The sequence below is a fragment of the Chiloscyllium plagiosum genome, unplaced genomic scaffold (genome assembly GCF_037043375.1).
Source record: "Chiloscyllium plagiosum isolate Xiang-an unplaced genomic scaffold, Cpla_swu_hap1 HiC_scaffold_36, whole genome shotgun sequence".
NCBI classification, from domain to species: Eukaryota; Metazoa; Chordata; class Chondrichthyes; order Orectolobiformes; family Hemiscylliidae; genus Chiloscyllium; species Chiloscyllium plagiosum.
Window position 1 is genome coordinate 9,053,123 of NW_028270174.1, and position 21,349 is coordinate 9,074,471.

Here is a 21,349-nt window from a genome sequence, read left to right on the forward strand (position 1 = left end):
ATGCCAGTCGAGCAGCTGACTGACTTTCCTTCCATGAGCCGGAAAATGGAGCAGGCAATTGCTCTCAGCTGCCTACATGTTTCAGATTTTTACTTCGCTCATGCAACATGGTGCAAGGGCTTTGGTGACCAGCAATGGTGTCCCCACCTCAGAGCCAGAAGACGCACGTTCAGCTCACACCTTGCTGCAGAGGTGTGTAATAACATCGCTGAATGGGTTGATGAGAAAATATCTGCAATCTGATGGGTTAAGCATTGCAAACTTGGGTAAACCTCACCCGTTGCCTTGGTCCCACTAGTAATGTCAAGTTTACATATCAGTTCTGGCCCACTTGACATAACACATCATTACTTTGAACCCAAATACAGTGGAGAAAAATGGCAAGTGACACCCAGAAAAGTGACCAACTGAGCCAAAGTATAAATCATTGGAATTAGCATTGTTAAGTTTGATGAGCCTCCAGTCTTCATTTTGTCCATTCCTTGGCATGTAAGCCTTAGCATGTAAGACAGTGAGATTAATGTGCTTAATTTACACTTGTACCTAATGTCCCATGATCAAAGTTTACTCAATTATTATAGGGTAAAACCTATCAGAATATGGGCAACTTTGATGAGGCTACATTCCTAGTCAATTCTGGAGGCACTCAGGGGTTGGTGGTGATTGGCTTGCTCCCTCAGTAACAATTGTGGGCCTTGATAAGACATTTAGGAGGTTAGGAACAGAAGGAGGCCATTCAAACCTTTGAGTCTATTCTTTCATTCAATAATATCACAGCTGATTGTATTTTAATTCCATGGATCATTTTAGAAATGTTGTCCAGCAACAATCTGACAACCTCAGATTGAAAATTATTCACTGTTTTCTGCAGTAGTAAGATTCCACACTGCTATTGCCAGTTTAAGGTTTAGATTAGATTCCTACAGTATGGAAACAGGCCCTTCAGCCCAGCCAGTCCACATCGACCCTCCGAAGAGTAACCCACCCAGATCCATTACCCTCTGACTAATGTGCCTATCACTATGGCAATTTAGCATGGCCAATTCACCAGACCTGCACATCTTTGGACTGTGGGAGGAAACAGGAGCACCCGGAGGAAACCCATGCAGACACAGGGAGAAGTTGCAAACTCCACACAGTCACCCGAGGCTGGAATTGAACCTGGGACCCTGGTGCTGTGAGGCAGCAGTGCTAACCACTGAGCCACCATGCCTCCTCGTTCTCGACTTACCCATTAAAACAAAAAAATCTTGCTGTCTACATATTTAATTCCTTTCATAAAAATCTCAAGTAAATTGCCTCTTAATCTTTTAGATTCCAGGGAATTTGGGCTTGGTTTATGCAACCTCTCTTAATAATCCAGCCATTGGCTGCCTGGTTACATACAGCACCAGAAGGTCAATATATCCTTGAAGATGCAAGGATTAACATTATGAACTAACTGCATAGTGTTGTCCATAGTGTGTGTACTTTATGAATGGAATTCTGAGACCTGTTTGTCTGCTTCATTTTTTAACTTTCCCACTTCACTAACCCAACTGTTCCTTCCTTGTCAATAATGAAACAGAGCTTATAAATGAAAAATACTGTACAATTTTACATCTTTCATTTTTGGCTATTCCTATGTGCTCTTATAAAGGCACAGAATGCAAAGATAAGTTTAATAACACCAAGTGTTGCTTATTAAATATTTATTTCTTCAATTAATTTCCATGGTTTTAGAATCTCAGAAACAGCAATTTATAAAGAAATCTTGCTTTGCTAGTCTGCAGTAACTGAAACATTTAGGTTCTTTCAAATGGTCTCAGTGCTTATTAAAATCTGCTGTCGCTACTAGCGAGTTAATGTTTGGCATTTTTATAGGTTTCCCCCTTTTAAAATGTGGTTGACAAGCAAATTATTCTAACCTGTTGCTTCTGGGATCAATTAAAAATGGCAAAATAAAATGTGCATTCCTAAACATCATGTCACAGTGGAAGCATTTGCTTTTCTTAAATTGAACCTAAGGTGACAAAATGACAAAATGAAACTCTCCTTTTCTGCCCTTCTCTTTCTGTCTACACCTATCATGTGCACTGTGTGTACTTTCCATAATTATCATACTTTCTCAGCAGAATCTTGCTGTCACATTTTAAGTGACACACTTGAGTGCATCCTTTGATCCACTGGGTAGTCCTTAATGAAAGGCATCTTGCCCACTGGCGAGAAATCTAGTGTGAGACCTGTGTATCACCTTTCTGATCACATCAAGTGCAAATCAGGTCCTTAACTGGATAGGTTTGGGAGCTTTCTCTGTGCAAGGAATATCAGAGAGTGGGGGATGGGACAGGGGATGGGGTGGGGCATTTGGGTCTAGCCCACCAGGAGCCACCATCTGATCAGCATTTCGTTATTTGGCAATACGTCCATGGGGGTGGTGATCACTGCTGTGCTATTCCATTAGACCCAGAGACAGATGAGTGATGATGTGAACATAGTCTGAGGGTGAGATTTGCAGGAGATGGCAGCAATGGCTGAAGGGTGGGGTGTGGGGGGAACTTCAATGTGACCAGGCATTTCCGTGCACACTGGGTTCCTTGATCAAGATCTGAGTGCCTGTGAACAAAGGACTGTACCCTTGGAAGGCTTCAAGCAAACTCATTCGCATTTGTTTTTTGAGCTTCTTTGATTGAAGACCAGTGAGGATGGGATAATGCAATTAAGAAAATATTACATGCATCTTAATAACTTCAATTGACAGTGGAGTTGGACATCCATCAGTGAGTCTTCTTGTCAAAGACTTAATCAGAGGAGAGATACAAACACTTCCTACTTGCCACCCTACCATTGTAGACAGCAAAACATTTTTAGCCAGTACAGAACATACCAGATGAGAGGGGACAATTTTAGATTTAGTCTTAGGAAATAAAGCCAAGCAAGTGGATGAAGTAGCAGTGGGTGACCATTTTGGACTTATTGATCACAATACACTTCACTTTAGCATTAATGTGGAAAGGAACAAAGATGGAATAGGAGTCAAAGGCAAGCTGGGGAAGGTACAAAGCTAAGGTATAATATGGCAAAAGTGGATTGGTTACAAATGGGAGGCTTAAAAAAAAGCGAGATTCTTCAGACACAGTGTAGACATGTCCTCACACAAAAACAATCTGATGGCAGTTCAAAATTTAGAGTCCTCTAGTTATCCAGTAGCTTCAAGGATAAGATAGTACACAAAATTAGAGCTTATCACAATTTCAATTTAAGTAATAATTTAGTAAAATTAGATAAGTATAAAAAGTAAAGGGTGAGAAAAGAAATTATGAATAAAAAACATGACACACCAAAGATTTTTCACTGGAGCCTAGGAGGTTGAGGGTAAACTTACAGAGGTTTATAAAATCATGAGACATGTGGATAAGGTGAATAGCAGCTGTCCTTTCTCTTGGGTAGGAGATTTCAAGACGAGGGGGCATATTTTTAAGGCCAGAGGAGAAAATTATTAAAAAGACACGAGGCAATTTTCTTTTTACACCGAGAGTGGTTTGTATGTGGAATGAACTTACAGAGAAAGTAATGGATGTGGGTACAAGTACAACATTTAAAGGACATTTGGATAAGGACATGAATATGAAAGGTTTGGAGGGATATGGGCCAGGAGCAGGCAGGTGGGACTTGTTTAGTTTAAGCTAATGTTTGGCATGGACTGGTTGGATCAAAAGAGTCTGTTTCCATACTGTGTGACTCTAAAAATTCTACATAAAGAAAAATTAAACATAATTTATCAGTAAAAGGATTACAAAGGAAAGAGTTGAGCCTATTAAAGATGTACCTGACAACTTGTGTATGGATGCAGAAGGTGTGAGCAGTCACCTAAGCAAATATTTTTTCTCTGTCTCAACAAAGAAGAGGGAATGTAAAATATTAGATAAAATAAGTATCATAGGAAGGGAGGTACTGCAGGGGCTGACCTACTTGAAGTTGGATAAATCACCAGGATTGGATGAATTGTATCGCAGGCAAAGCAGGGAGGGAATAGCAGATGCTTTGAGGATGATTTTCCAATCCTCAATAGAAACAGACAAGGTACCAGAGGAATGGCAGCCTGTGACCATTGTACCATCATTCAAAAACAACATGAGAAATAAGTCAAATGATTATTGGCCAGTGAATCTGACCTCGTTGGTAAGAAAATTACTGGATTCAGTGTTGAGAAATAGGGTTAATTGAAAGGCAACATAGACAGTATGGACACGAGAAGGGACTGATTGAGATAGAAATGAGCAAAATATGAGTTTCTTATAACAACAGTGCATGTTAACTGTTTGAGATGCAAATGCATCATGATATGATTGTATAATATAATCACTTGTGCAAACTTGAATATGATTAGATAGCACAGTCATATGTGTATGAGTTTGAACTTGGTTGGATAATATAGTCTTGTATACAAACTTGGAATGTTAACTGTGAATATGGTTGGTTAGAGGTACATGGACATGGCTATTATTGGAAAGTAGAAGTTGAAAAATGTGGTGCTGGAAAAACACAGCAGGTCAGGCAGCATCCGAGGAGCAGGAGAATTGACGTTTCGGACATAAGCCCTTCTTCAGGAATGATTCAACTCTGATTCTGAACAAATGATTCAACATTTTTCAACTCTGGTCTCCAGCATCTGCAGTCCTCACTTTTTCCCTTGGAAAGTAGAAGTTAAAGTTGCTATAGTGCTACTAGACCATAGGGCTACTATCTTATTTGAGAGACATGTCGGGTGGTGAGTTTATCCTGACCCAGGATGAGAGAGAGGTTGACAACGAGTAACCTCAGCCAGTGTGGGATGCTAAACTGTTGGCATCACTCTTCATTGCACACCATTCTCTTAAGGTGCACGCATAAGTAAATATTTATCACGAATATAGTCATTTATATAAATAAATAATTATGAAAGATACCTGAGTCTCATCTGGTCAAAGGAGTTAAAACAGAGTTAAATATGGACATCTTCAGCTGTGGATTAATCAGTGAGAGCCAGTATGAGTTTATTATGGGGAAGCTGAACCTTACTAAATGAAGTGAATTTTTTAAGGAAGTAATAAGGAAGAATGATAGGAGTCGTCAATGTTGTCAAATAGGATGTTGTCCTTCATTGGGTGAGGTGTTGAACATAAGGGCAAGGACGTAATGCTGGAACTATATAAAACACAAGATTTTATGCATATTTTATAAAGGTAAACAGTTAAGGTAGATAAATAAATAAATAGCATGAACAATAAATGCTGGGCTAACCATCCCATGAATAAATAAAAAGAAAATAAAAGAAAGACAGGCAGGATCAAAGATGGATAGGTACATCAGCAGATGGATAGATGGTCAGGCAGATAAATAGACAGGCATATGGTTAAACAGATACTGGGGCAGATAGATAGATGAATAGAAAAAAGCAGAAGATGTCACCTTCTCTCTATCGATATGGCATGTTCAGAAAATCAGTCATACACAATGATAATCTCAAGTTTAAATTTGCAGGTGCACAGAATCTTGTTTGAACTCAGTTGGCTGGAAACAATTTCTCTTGAAACATAAGTGACAATGTTCACCTCTACCAAGTTCAACAGGAAGGAAATTTGGTGAGGCTCAATTTATACCTCATCTTCTTTCCTTCTTTTGATGGGGGTGTTGGGTGATGGGATGGACGGTGTTGCTTAATAAAACATCTTTCACTAAAATACTGCTCAGAGTTAAAAAATGGATTAAACCATGACAATTTGGTAGATAGAAAAGGGGAACGGAGATAAATCCTAATCAAAACAATTGGAAAATTCAATAAGCATTAATTTATCATCAAAGTCACTTGTGGTCAAACTGGAATCCAATTATTGTTGCAATTGATCCCATTGAGAAAAAAACACTATGAAATCACACAAAGAAATTACATTTTCAACAGCAGAACAATCATGGAATGAGAACAAACATTATTTTCTTGTGTCATGTTCCTATAAGTGAATTATGGTCTTGTCATTATTCAGATGAGATAGACTCGTCAATAAAGACCATGTATCAAAAACACTGCTTCATAATTGAGACTTGTCTGGTTTGCAAACTTCGACAGTGAAGCAAATATAATTCCAAAGCTATGTTTTAAATCATGCCCAATGGATACATGACACCACACAGAACATGGAAAGGAAATTACTTAGTAATAAGACAGCAATTGTGGAAAAGCAGGTCAGAAATGTCACTTAACAAGGAAAACATTTGGATGCAAAGATCAGAGGACATCTAGTCCAAACAGTTTACAGTGTGATTGCGTTGGAAGTAGCAGGGCTGTATCCAAATGAAAAATAATATCCACTGATGAAACAACATTCAATAAATAGCATTGTTTAATAACATGATAATAGAGAAATTGTTGGATACATATAAAGAGTAGATACTGCAAATTGAAATCACGTATATATAGATAAAATATCAGTGAAAGCTGTCTTGTATCTGCATTGCCCCATCAATGGATCTGCTATCTCTACTGTCCCAGCAAAGCAAACCTATCCAGTTGAACCTAATGTTTGACTAAAACCTCAGCTAGGAGCGATTACAAATCATTAAAGAAACTTCATTAGAATTGCCATTTGTAGATTCATCCTAAAATGAACGGTCATCCTTCCTAGGTGTTTGAGACGGTCAATACCATCTCAGGCTAGAATATATCTATGTTGATATGATATATATCATAAGACAAACAACACATCTGGGTTAACCGACATCAGCACATAGACTGCTAAGTTAAGAATTCTAGAATATTCCTATTTGTTTGTGGGTCTTTTAAGAATTGCTTCAGAATATTTATTCAAAGCATTTGCTCTAGATTACACCATAATAATAGTTGTGAAATTATAGAGTGCAGACTAAATTAAAGATAGTCAATATACCTGTATGTAGTAACTGATCTAAATTGAGGAAAATATTTAATAATGCTAGCAAGGAATTTTGGCTACATGTACATCAAAAAATAATTGGAACGCACCAATTCTACTTTCAAATTCAACACAATCTTTGAACCTACCCAGAGATAAAATGGATATTTAAATAAATATTTCAAGAAAATTATATTCATGATCCCAGAAAAAAGTAACAGTAGATTGATACGTCTTTGTTTCAACTTTTTTAAGGAATTCATTCCTCCAGTCTCCTACTCTGCTCTGAGTATCTGAATATTTTATTTCAGTTGACTCTTTATAATAAAATGGCACTACTGCCATAGGCACAGTGGCTCAGTGGTTAGCACTGCTACCTCACAGCACCAGGAACCCAGGTTCAGTTCCAGCCTTGGGTGACTGTCCGTGTGGCATTTGTACACTCTCTTCATGTCTGCTTGGGTTTCCTCTGGATGCTCTGGATTTGCCCCACAATCGCAAAGATGTGCTAGTCAGGTGAATTGGCCATGCTAAATTGCCCATAGTCAATATAGGATCATAGGGTAGGGGAATGGGTCTGGCTGGGTTGCTCTTTGGAGGTTGGTATGGACTTGTTGGGCAGGAGGGCCTGTGTCCATGTGTCAGGATTCTATTCTACTACAATAAAACAGGCTTCTATGTTTGCTTCGCAAAGACTCTCAGAGTGATTAAAAACAAGCTCAACTCTCTGTGAATCATATCAATTGTCAAATCTTAGATTTCTTGGTTGAATTCATGGAGATCAATTGATTATTGTCTACAATTCTCACAGGTGTTTGGCTGTCTGCAACCAGACATACTTTCAAAATTTCCCACATTCTCTCATGCTTATCATATAGTGTGCTTGCTCACTTCTGGGCATCACTGAAGTGTGTGTTATAACTTTGTTAACTGAATGTTATGTTAAAGGAATTGATATCTCAATTTTTTACATTAAATGGATTGATCTTTAACAGACACTCTTGCATCCCTGTAAAAAGGCAGGTATGAAACTATGGGAGGACCATCAACTAGATGGATTGTCAAACTTTAAAAGTGTCATCTTTGTTTTTACACAAACAAATGCATCAACACACAGAGATTAGATTACTTACAGTGTGGAAACTGGCTCTTCAGACCAACGAGCCCACACCGACCCGCCGAACAGCAACCCACCCAGACCCATTCCCCTCTTCACCTAACACTATGGGCAATTTAGCATGGCCGATTCACCGAACCTGCACATCTTTGGACTGTGGGAGGAAACCAGAACACCTGAAGGGAACCCATGCAGAGAATATGCAAACTCCACACAGGCAGTTGCCTGAGGTGGGAATTGAACCCGGGTCTCTGCTGTGAGGCAGCAGTGCTAACCACTGTGCCACCATGCCGCTCAACAGATATATACTTTGTCTCTCTTTGCACTTGTTTCAAGCCTGATATTCTTCATATCCCTTATTTTAATTATTCCCCCACTGGTAGCTATGTCTTCAGTTGCTTAAAGCCTAATGTTTTGGAATTCCCTCCTTATGCCTTTTTGCCTCTGCCCCTCATTCTTCTTTAAAGTGCTCTTTAAAAATCAACGTTTTCTTCCATCTGCCTATCCATCTCTTTGCCGAAGCAGATATCCTCAATGCCTTACTATCTCAATGTTAAACTCTGCTTGTTAATATTCTTATGAAGCTCCTAGGGATGCTATGATAAAGGTAAGTTGTTGTTTTTATCACTTAAATTAAACTGAGGCCTCATGAATCCCATGAACTAACCTGCCAGAAACATCTGCAATTTGCCTGCACCTACTGTGTCCATAAATCAATTTAAATGAGGCTTCCTGAGGAGGAGCTGCTGCACTGTTTAGCTTCAGTGAGTAGGAACTCAGGTAGGAGCTAACCACTGATGCACTAAAAACCATTTCGCAATGACATGATGAGAGATAACTTTATTCATGAAGCCCAGAAATAGGTGAAGTAAGGATAGTTGAAAACTTGTGTACCCATTGATTCCTACATGACCACACTTCAAAGATATTTTGCAAAGTTATATAGAAATGACTTTCGGCGGGATGTTACTCATGCCCCCCCCCTACACATTAACAGCACAGAGGTGGAACGAGTGGAGAGTGTCAAGCTCCTGGGAGTGGTCATCAACAATAAGCTTTTTTGGATTCTTCATATGGATGCATTGGTTACAAAGGCCCAACAATGTCTCTTCTTCCTCAGGCAGCTGAAGAAATTTGGCATGACAGCTAAAGCCCTTCTCAACTTTTATAGGTGCACCATCGAGAGCATTCTGTCTGGATGTATCACTACCTGGCATGGCAACTGTACCATTCAAGATCGGAGACGGTTACAGAGAGTGGTGAACTCAGCCCGGACAATCACAAAGGCCAACCTCCCATCGACAGAATCCATCTACTAGGCCCGCTGTCAAGGAAAGGCCGCCAACATTCTCAAAGATCCATCCCACTTTGACAATGCTTTTCTACAACCTCTACCATCGGGGAGAAGGTACAGAAACCTGAAAACACGCACAGGCTGGTTTCAAAACAGTTTTTACCTTTCAGTTGTTAGAATACTGTATGGACCCACACACTCTTAGCATTCGCCTGTACCTGCTTGCAGTACAAAGCTTTTCACTGCGCCTCAAATACACATTGAATTCAATTTAATTCAATTCAAAAGGAGCAGGAGTAGGCCATTTGGCCCTTTGATCTTGCTGTGCCATTCAATATGACCATGGTTGATCGTCCGACTCAGTATCCTGTTCTCACTTCCTTGCCGTACCTTTGATCTCTTTAATCCTGAGAACTACATCTAACTCCTCGAAAACATTCAACATTTTGGCTTCAACTAGTTCCTGGGGCAGAGAAATCCACAGGCTGTCAAATACTTTGGGAAATTATGGGGCCATGAAAGATGCCATATAAAATAGTAAAAACCACATACCACCAGGTTATCATCCAACAGGTTTATTTGGAAGCATAAGCTTTTGGAGCGCTGCTCCTTTGTCAGGGAGCTAGCTGATGATGAGCAGGCTCTGAAAACTTGTACTTTCAAATAAATCTGTTGGACGATAACCTGGTGTTATGAGATTTTTATCTTTGTCCACCCCAGTCCAAAACCAGCACCTCCTCATCATAAAAATAGTACTTTGTTTGCTTGATATATAAATAGATTGATATGCCGAGAAACATATGGACTTCCCTCTAAGTGCTATGGGGAAAATAGGGGAGAGTGGACGTGAAGCAATGTTGGATCAACCATGATATTACTGTATAGCAGAGCACGCTCGTGGGGCTGAATGGCCTACTCCTGTTCCTATTTCTTTTGTTCTTACAGTCTATGATTTATTTTAGAAATGTATTGATTGCACTGATAGAAATCTCAATTTTCTATTAACTTTGTGAAAGTGTTGTGAATGAGGGAGGCAAACATTTATTGGTTCATCGAAGTGAGGATTAGATTAGATTCCCTACAATATAGAAACAAGCCCTTCGGCCCAACAAATCCATACCAACCCTCCGAACAGTAACCAACCCAGACCCCTACCCTATATTTACTCCTGACTAATGCACCTAACACTATGTGCAATTTGGCATAGCCAATTCACCTGACCCGCACATCTTTGAATTGTGGGAGGAAACCGGAGCACCCAGAGGAAACCCACGCAGACACGGGGAGAATGTGCAAACTCCACATATACAGTTGCCCAAGGTGGAAATCAAACCCGGATCCCTGGCACTGTGAGGCAACAGTGCTAACCACTGAGCCACCGTGCAGTCAGAAATAACCATTTTTCAGCTTGGGTGTGGCACAGCCAAAAGTAAAACTCTCTTTGCTCTCTCATACATTACGTTTTGACCTGGACTTTAGTCAAGATTTCCACAGGAGTGTCAGTGTTCCCACATCTATGCGCGCTCCTTGAATTGGATAGCCATTTTTCATTGTGCTTTATATGGAAGAAAACTATTTAATTACAATTTATTTGAAGGAGCAGCAGTCTGAAAGCTAGTCCTTCCAAATAAACCCGTTGGACTATAACCTGGTATTGTGTGACTTTTGACTATTTAATTAAATCCTGGCTGATCTCTACCTTTTACACTCTTACGTGATAAAAATCTGTCAGTCTCAGTCATGGAATTTCAAGTTGTCAGCACCTAATTCTTTTGAGGGAGAGGATTCCATATTTCCAAGTTTGTATATAAAAAAAGGCATTGGACACCATATTAAGTAAAATTGTGCCCACACCTAGGATCATACAATCATGGAATTCTATGATTTGAACTGGGGCAACAATTCTTCTACTGGAGACTGTATTAAGGTATATAATCCTGAATGGTTTAATTCCAAATTGTGCCCCCCCCCCTCAAGAATAGGAAATAGCTGTACCTGTCTTTTAAAATCCTATTATCTTAAACACATTGATTGGTTTCCCTCCTCAATTCATGTTATAATTAATGCTTTATCTGAAGATAATGAAGATTTTGTCAGGTAAGATGGTATCTATGTTTTACTTCCTTTGTGTTTAAGCATTTGTTATCCATCCATTTTTGGCAAAACAGTGTGGCTTGCTATAAGGCTAATTCAATGTGCAGTTAAGAGTTAACTCCCACACTACTGTGGATCTGGAATCACATATGAGCCAGATTAGGTAAAGAAGGCAGATTTACTTCTTAAAAAGTCATTGTGAAACAGATGGGCATTTATATTACTCAACATGGTCACCTTCAGGCTAGTTTTTAAATCAAGTTTTACCATCTGTCCTGTTGCGATTCAAAGTCATGCCACCAGAACATTAGCTGGGCCTCTGGATTACAGTTTAGTGGTTTTACCTGTATAAAACTACCTACACCCAAGTTAGATCAGCTAATGGCAGTAAATTTCTTTTCTTTAAAGGGATTGAGTGAACCAGATGGGTTTTCTACAATAATAAATTATAGCTGTCATGGTCAACATTACTAAGGCTAGCTGTCCATCCCTGATTTATTAATTTACTTTAAATTTCATCCTTTGCTATTGTGGGGTTTGAACCAGACACTCCAGAGATATTAACCTGGTCTACCAGAATATAAGGTCACTACCCACCTCCTCCCTTTAGAGTCATAATCTTTTGTCTTATCCATCCACCCTGTGTCTAGATCAATTTTGAAACCCATCACCGGCCTATAGAATGTATTATATGAACAGAAAGACTCCAATTCCATTAGATTTTTTTTGTGTCACACTGGTATAACCTGGAGTTCCAATGGCAATGGACGTGCCTGGATTCCTTTTTGTCTCATTAATCGATGCAGTATAAATGTAGATGTGCACATGCTATCAGGCAGATTACAACAAGCATCAGTTGTCTTTGTTTATGCTCCTTCAGAGTTCTTCCTCTTTCTACATTGCAAGTTAAGCCTACACTTATTATTTTTACTATAGAATCTATTGAGCTATGATGAGATTAAATGCGTCTGTGTCCCGTTAAAAAGTTGACCCAATCTTTTAGATTTTTCAAAAGCCCCACTCTTCACTTTGCATGGAATTACATGACTCTGACATCAGGCCATTTGGCCTCAAATTGTCTGAAAATAAATTGATTTTGGAAAATTACAACCTTGTAACATAAACAAATCCTTTTTTTTAAAACAGTGTGCACAAACTGGTACAGAAGGAATACATCTTGTATGTAACCAATGTGAATGTCCAACACTAAAGAGTAAGAAGCTCATTCAGTACAAATTCAGATGTCAAAGGTTCTTGCTGCAACTAATCCATACTGCTGCAGAATTGCAAACAATTTCATACACAGAGACAATTCAACTCTACAGGTCTCATTTACTGTTCATGCTCTACATGATGTTTCCCTAATGAGACTGGAATTAAGGGATATGCCATTAAAAGCAAACGGTCAGCTACTTATGTTGGAGTTGAGGAGAATTTTGTTTCTCTTGGAAGGTTGCAACTCTTTAGAACACTCTTCCCCAGATTGTAGTGAATCTGTATCATTGATTTTTTTGAAAGAATCATAGAATCCCTACACTGTGGAAACAGGTCATTAGACTCAACAAGTCCACACCAACCCTCTGAAGAGTATCCCGTCCAGACCCATTCCCCTACACTATCACTTTACATTTCCACTGACTAATGCACCTAACACACACATCCCTGAACACTATTAGCAATTTAGTGTGGCCAATTCACCTAATCTGCACATCTTTGGATTGTGGGAGGAAACCCACACAGGCACAAGGAGAATGTACAAACTCCACACAGACAAGCAACCAAGGCTGGAATTGAACCCAGGTCCCTGGTGCTGTGAGGTAGAGGTGTTAACCACTGAGTGACAATGCAAATATAGGGAATGTTGATAAATTCTTGACTAACAAGGAAGTTAAATGTTATTGGGGCTAGGCGGGACTGTGGACTTGAATCCACAATGATTATATTGCATAGTAGAGCAGGATGGAGGGGCAGAATGGTTCCTGTTATGAAGATGTGGGTATATTGTATCTTTAAGAGAGTTAAATGCAACAGAACTACCTGACAGAACCAAATGTTCTGACAAGAAATGTAATGTAATATTTGGTCAAACAACTCGATTAGGTGGTTGTCTGGAAATGATAAAGCAGATTCAAATTAGGCCAATTAGTTTAAGTTATACCCCGAAAAAAATACCAAACTCCCATCCAGTTTGAATTGAGTATATTGACAATCTTAAAAGCCAATAACACAATCTAATACTTTGGGGTATACGACTGTGGAAAATTGAACAGTTGAGAGGAGAACTGCCGAGCCAATGGCATCTACACACTGCCCAGAAAATAGCTCTCTTAAAAGGTACCTTTATTGATCAGTAACCTGTGAAGTAGGATCCTCAAGAAGAAGAGAAGAAGACCGAAATACCGAGAAAAACAAAAGCTGCCTGGTTTTGAGATAAGACATTTTGTTTTGTGAATCGTAATCGGGAGTTTTATCGGACTAGTGTGATAGAGTAGGGAAGGTAAAGGACAGCTTAGAGTAAGGACTTGTAAATAGTTGTTAGTTTTTTATTCTCTGATATACTCTAAGAAATAAAGTTGTTAATTTTTACCTTAAATAGTTTTTGATCACTTGAGTTTTTACAGGTTACTGCACAGATAAATCTTTTCTGTGTTGCTGGTTTTAAATTAAGCAGGAGTGTTTACCCTGTGTTGTAGCATTATACATGGAAACCTCCTCTCAACCTCATCTCATACACTTCCAGTGAAAACTATTCCTTTTTATCTCATGTGTTTTTCCAGCTTTCCCCTTAAATGAATCTATGTTGTTCAACTCCAACTACCTATGTAGGAATGACTTCCACATCCTCATCACTTTATGGGTAAAATGATTTAACAATTTTATTGGCAGCCTCTTCTTTCAGACCATTTGCTTCCTATCGGTTTTCACCAGCATACTTCAGGAATAAATAAGTGAAATGCTGTTTGTGAAGTCCCATTGGGTTTATGATTGTCAATACCAACAGTTACCTCAGAACTAATTTTGTTTTTACACTGTCGGTGATAGAAAATATTACATTTTCATTTTGTATTGAACATTTTTTTATTACATACTGTATGAAAAATCAATTCAAAAGAAAGTATGGCACCATCACTTCATTTTCCAATGAGCCAGTTGGGGCATTCTAATTGTAACCTTTGTCCTGTCAATTGAAATCAAAACACATAGAAGAAAGAAGGACCTTCTCTTTATATTCAATTGTTCCTCTCCTTAGGCTGTTGAGGAGGGTGCTACAGAAATACTTTTGAAGCACACTGTGTTGTGTGACAGGTAAAGTACAACATCCAATTCACTTCAGTTCAGTTTGGTTCCCCAATATGCTAATATTTTAATTACAATCTTGTCCACATGCTCGACTCCTTCTGTGAATTGCCAAGTAGTTCAGTTGCATTTTGCAAGACTTGACAATTGGATTGGGGCCCAACACATACTGGGCGACACTGTTAATGCTCCAAGGCAAGTCCTCAGAGCAGCAGACTGTTTGTGTGCCTTCAGGTTATGGAATAATTGGCAGCCACATTTCATTTTGACAAATATATTTTGAAGTTGCAAAATCAGAGAGATCCTTAGCCAGATAGAATTCTGAGGGTTTCTACCTATCCTGAGGCAACACTGCAGGCCACTGGAGTAATGTTTCACTTCAGTAGGATCAGAACACTGGCAGTGATAGTCTCATTGTCTCATTGTATAACTTTATTCAGCTTTCTCTTTCACTGAGAAAGCCAATCCACTACTATCAGTTTTCTGTGCTCCCTGATGTTGAAAATCACCCCTCAATCAACATAAGAGGTTGCAATGTAGCTCCTGGGCACCAAGGGTTTTCTAATAGAAGTGGACATCAGAATATCGCATGCAAGAGATATCAAGGCAGTCTGAAACTGGAAAAGTTACATCTAACTGTTTTCTAAGGGATATAACGATGTTTGACAATACCAATAATTTGCTTATTAAATGTTATAAAACTTGCAGGAGGGATGGCACAGTTGTTTAAGGACTGTGTCCATCTGGTCTGTATGTCTCACACAGCCCTTACCTAACACAGAAACAATTAATCATTACTTTTAATTTTTAACTGATATATAAACTGTGCACCACATGAGAGTTATCAAAACATAATTTGACACTTAGCCTCATTATGAAATATAAGTAAATGGTGTAAAAGCTGGCTAAAATGATTGGTCTGAAGGAATTCCTTAAAGGCAGAGGGAGAGAAAGAGAGAGAGAGTGGAGGCAGGGGGTAGGAGGTTTAGTCAAGGAGTTCTAGAGTTTTGCGAAACTTAGGGAACTAGATAGAAAGTTAGCAAGCGAACCTCAAATGTATTAATCTCTGGATTACTTCCAGTGCCACATGCAAGTGAGTACACAGTTGGGAAGATCAGGCAGATGACGCCTGGCTAGAAAAATGGTCCAGGTGGGTGGGCTTTAGATTCTTGGGTGGCTGGGACTGGTTTGGGGAAAATGATCCCCGAACAAGCTAGATGAGTCATACCTGAACAGAACTGGGTTTGGGCTCCTTGTGGGGCTGTATTCGTTGTGCTGTTGGGAAGGCTTTAAACCAACCTGGCAGGCTGTGAGAACAAGGAGAACATATTCGAGGACAGTGCTAGGGTCTGCAAAATACTTGGGTACTAGTAGGTGACTAGTAGGTGGATTTGGAGTAAGGGAGAAAGATTTGAAGTCCAAAACAGAGTTAACGTGTAAGTGTACAAAGTACGGTGAATAAAGTTGGAGATTAACGGACACGATTTGCAGTATGGAATTATGATATTGTGGTGGTGATGGAGACTTGGCTAAAGGAAGGGCAAGACTGGGTGTTGAATACTCCGGGAAATAAGTTGTCCAGGAAAGGTAGAAAATAAAGGAAAGGGAGATGGGTAGCAATGTTGGTTAAGGAGGTTGTCTTAACAGGCCCTTGCCTAACACAGAAAATATTGATATTTACTTTTAATATTTAATTAGCATTAAGCTTCTATGAACCTAGGAAATAAAAGCAGGGGCAGACTATTTAGCCCTTTGAGCCTGCTCTACCTTCAACTAGATCAACTGTTCTATCTCAACATTATTTTACCACACTAACGTCCCTCCCCCATCACTAGATAACTTTAATATCTAGAAATCTATTGATGTCTGCCTTAAACAAACTCAGTGGCATCAGACGCATGGAAACACCACCACCAGAAAACTCCCCACTGAGTCATGCACCAGCCAAAATTTGAATGATATTGCCATTTTTCACGGTCAATGGGTCAGAATTCTGTAACTCTCTTCTCAAGAGTACTGTCGGCATAACTAAACCACAAGGAAAGCAATTCAAGAAGGCAGTTTACCACACGTTCGCAATTAGGGATAGGCAACAAGTGCTGGCTTGACGAGCAATGTCCAATCTCGTGACTGAATTTAAAAAAGATTAAACACCAAGTACAATGCAGAACAAAGGGAAAATGGGATGATAATAGTTGTAATAAAGAAATAAACATTGATCCAGATGAGATGCTAATGGCAGAATAAAGATTATTTCTGTCCGAAAACAAAAGCTTAGAAAAAATATAGAACGTCATAACCTTTAAAACATACATGGATGAGCACTTGAAATGTTACAACATTCAAGGCTAATGTACCAAGTGCTGAAAAGTGGGATGAGAGTGGATTGTAGACTCGATGGGCTGAAGGTCCTCTTCTGAGCTGTGTGGCTCTGACTGGAACCAGGGTGAAAACATTTCAAAATGGGGAACACAGTTCATGGCCTGAGGTTATTGAGCTCAATCTTGAACCAGAATTGGTCAGGGACCTCGAAGTGAAGGAGCCATTGGGAAGTAGTGACCATAATACAATAAGCTTCAATCTACAATTTGAGAGGGAGAGGGTAAAATCGGAAGTGACAATATTTCTGTTGAATAAAGAGAACTATGGAGCTATGAGAGAGGAGCTGGCCAAAGTTCAATGGTGCAATACCTTAGCAGGGATGACAGTGGAGGAACAATGGCAGATATTTCTGTGTATAATGCACTGTGGGCGGCACGGTGGCACAGTGGTTAGCACTGCTGCCTCACAGCACCAGAGACCCGGGTTCAATTCCTGCCTCAGGCGACTGACTGTGTGGAGTTTGCACATTCTCCCCGTGTCTGTGTGGGTTTCCTCCGGGTGCTCCGGTTTCCTCCCACAGTACAAAGATGTGCAGGTCAGGTAAATTGGCCATGCTAAATTGTCCGTAGTGTTAGGTAAGGGGTAAATGTAGGGGTATGGGTGGCTTGCGCTTCGGCGGGTCGGTGTGGACTTGTTGGGCCGAAGGGCCTGTTTCCACACTGTAAAGTAATCTAATCTAATCTAAAGTAAAGTAATCTAATCTAATCTAAAAATCTAATCTAATCTAAAAAAAAATCTAATCTAATCTAATCTAATCTAATCTAAATCTAATCTAATCTAATCTAATCTAAAAAAAAGTAATCTAATCTAATCTAATCTAAAGTTGCAGGATCAGATCATTCCTAAAAGGAAGAAAGATCCTAGGAGGAGGCATGGGTGGCAATGGCTGACGAGGGAAGTTAAGAAACATATAAAGTTAAAAGAGAAAAAGTATAACATAGCAAAGATAAGTGGGAAAACGGAGGGCTGGGAAGCTTTTAAAGAACAACAGAGGATTACTAAGAAGAAAATACGCAGAGGAAAAATGAGGTACGAAGGTAAACTGGCCAATAATAGAAAGGAGGATAGTAAAAGTTTTTTTACGTATGTGAAAGGCAAAAAAATGGTTAAAATTAAAATTGGGCCCTTGAAGACAGAAACAGGGGAATATATTACGGGGAACAAAGAAATGGCAGAAGAATTGAATTGGTTCTTCAGATCTGTGTTCACTGGGGAAGATACAAGCAATCTCCCTGAGGTAACAGTGGCTGAAGGACCTGAACCTAAGGGAATTTATATCTGCCAGGAATTGGTGTTGGAGAGACTGTTAGGTCTGAAGGTTGATAAGTCCCCGGGGCCTGATGTCTACATCCCAGGGTACTGAAGGAGGTGGCTCGAGAAATCGTGGGTGCGTTGGTGATTATTTTCCAGAGTTCGATAAATTCGGGATCAGTTCCTGTGGATTGGAGGGTGGCTAATGTTGTACCACTTTTTAAGAAAGGTGGGAGAGAGAAAACAGGAAATTATAGACCAGTTAGTCTGACCTCAGTGGTGGGAAAGATGCTGGAGTCTATTATAAAGGATGAAATTATGACACATCTGGATAGTAGTAACAGGATAGGTCAGAGTCAGCATGGATTTATGAAGGGGAAATCATGCTTGACTAATCTTCTGGACTTTTTTGAGGATGTAACTCTGAAGATGGACGAGGGAGATCCAGTAGATGTAGTGTACCTGGACTTTCAGAAAACTTTTGATAAAGTCCCACATAGGAGATTAGTGAGCAAAATTAGAGTACATGGTATTGGGGGCAAAATACTAACTTGGATTGAAAATTGGTTGGCTGACAGGAAACAAAGAGTAGTGATAAATGGTTCCATTTCAGAATGGCAGACAGTGACCAGTGGGGTACTGAAGGGATCAGTACTGGGACTGCAGCTTTTTACAATATATGTTAATGATATAGAAGATGGTATTAGTAATAAAATTAGCAAATTTGCTGATGATACTAAGCTTGGTGGCAGGGTGAAATGGGATAAGGATTTTAGGAGATTACAGAGTGACCTGGGCAGGTTAGGTGAGTGGGCAGAGGCATGGCAGATGCAGTTTAATATGGATAAATGTATGGTTATCCACTTTGGTGGCAAGAACAGGAAGGTAGATTACTACCTAAATGGAATCAATCTAGGTAAAGGGGCAGTACAGAGAGATCTAGGTGTTCTTGTACACCAGTCAATGAAGGTAAGCATGCAGGTACAGCAGGTAGTGAAGAAGGCTAATAGCATGCTGGCCTTCATAACAAGAGGGATTGAGTATAGAAGCGAAGAGGTTCTTCTGCAGCTGTACAGGGCCCTGGTGAGACCACACCTGGAGTACTGTGTGAAGTTCTGGTCTCCAAATTTGAGGAAAGACATTCTGGCTATTGAGAGAGTGCAGCGTAGGTTCACGAGGTCAATTCCTGGAATGGCGGGATTACCTTACATTGAAAGACTGGAGCGACTGGGCTTGTATACCCTTGAGTTTAGAAGACTGAGAGGGGATCTGATTGTGCCATATAAGATTATTAAAGGATTGGACACTCTGGCAGCAGGAAACATGTTTCCGCTGATGGGGAGTGCCGAACCAGAGGACACAGCTTAAAAATACGGGATAGATCATTTAAGACAGAGATGAGGAGAAACTTCTTCACCCAGAGAGTGGTGGCTGTGTGGAATGCTCTGCCCCAGAGGGCAGTGGAAGCCCAGTCTCTGGATTCATTTAAGAAAGAGTTGGATAGAGCTCTCAAGGATAGTGGAATCAAGGGTTATGGGGATAAGGCAGGAACAGGATACTGATTGAGGATGATCAGCCATGATCATATTGAATGGTGGTGCAGGCTCGAAGGGCAGAATGGCCTACTCCTGCACCTATTGTCTAAGTAAAAGCGAGAGGAGGGTGGAAATTGAAAACAAATTTGATAACATTCTACAGTTCGTGGCAAGAGCAGGAATTGGGATCAATACAGTCATTGATTGACTAGAAAAAGGTGATCGCGGTGGGGTGCTCCTAGAACGAGGAATATTCTAAAGCCCTGACAAAAAGACTATATGGATACCCATAGTTACATCTTTTACTTGGAGGAAGGCTCACAATCATCTCACAATTTAAATCCTTCAGGCCAGGTAGTACATTCTGTCAAAAGGTCGAGCCTGAATTCTGTTGCCACTGTGATCATTTCAGTATGCATATGTTTTGATCCCTGGGTCCTAACTGCAATTACGTTCATTTTGCAATCCACTACACAGTAGGTAACTGTAAACCAAGTCAAGTGTGTAATTTCAGTTAAACAAGGATTCATTAAAAGGGAAGTAAACAAATAGCCTTATTGAGTTAATGATACACTGCCCACACTAGCTGAGGGTCATTGTGAAGGACTCTCCTTCTCAAGCTCTCCCCTAGCACAAGGTGAGGTGTTCTTCAGGTTAAACCAACACCAGTCATTTCTCTCAAATGAGAGAGTAGCACAATGGCCCTCTAGTAGTATGGAGGCATTACCTTTACTTCTGACCAGAAACTTAATTGGAACAACCATATAAATGACTTGGCTATAAGAGCAGGTCAGAGGTCGGGAGTTCTGTGGCAAACAACTTACTTGTTGACCCCACAAAACATGTCAACCACTTACAAGTCAATAGTTCGTCTTAGTAAGTGTAGAGCAGTCAGGAAGCTCAACACCATCCAGGACAAAGCAATCCATCTGGTTGGCACCCCATTGACCATCTGAAGCATTCACTCCCTTTGCATTAGTGTAAGCCATGTGTACGATCTACAAGATTCACAGCAGAAACCTACTAAGCCTCCTTTCACAGTACCTTGGAAACGCAAGACTTCTGATACAGGGAAGGACAAGGGCTGGAGATTCATGGGAACACCTCCAAGTTCTGCTCCAAGCCACGCACCCTCCTGATGTGGAACTGTGTTGTTGTTTCTTCAGTGTTGCTGGATCAAAATCCTGGCGCTCCCCCCACCACCTCCACTCCCCGCCCCAACAGGACTGTTGGTGCAACCCCATCATTTGGTTTGCAGTGGCTTATGAAGGCAGCTCACCATTACCTTCACAAGAGAAATCATGAAAAGGGAACCAATGCTGGCTCTTGTCAGCATGAAAACTTTATGCAGATAGCAGCTTAAAAAAAGATTCAAACAATTCAGTGAATTGAAATGCTCTAGCAGCTTTTAACTTTGTGCAAATGGAAGAGAGCCATACAATTGCATATCGTCAAATCCACATTAATCACTCTTCGCTTTGTGGTGTTGACT

General features: G+C 40.0%; 1 protein-coding gene across 2 annotated transcripts in view; it reads right to left on the reverse strand.

The window, feature by feature from the left end:
• grid2 (glutamate receptor, ionotropic, delta 2) overlaps positions 1-21,349 on the reverse strand; it is a 994,028-nt gene that overhangs the window by 120,999 nt on the left and 851,680 nt on the right. The window lies entirely within an intron of this gene.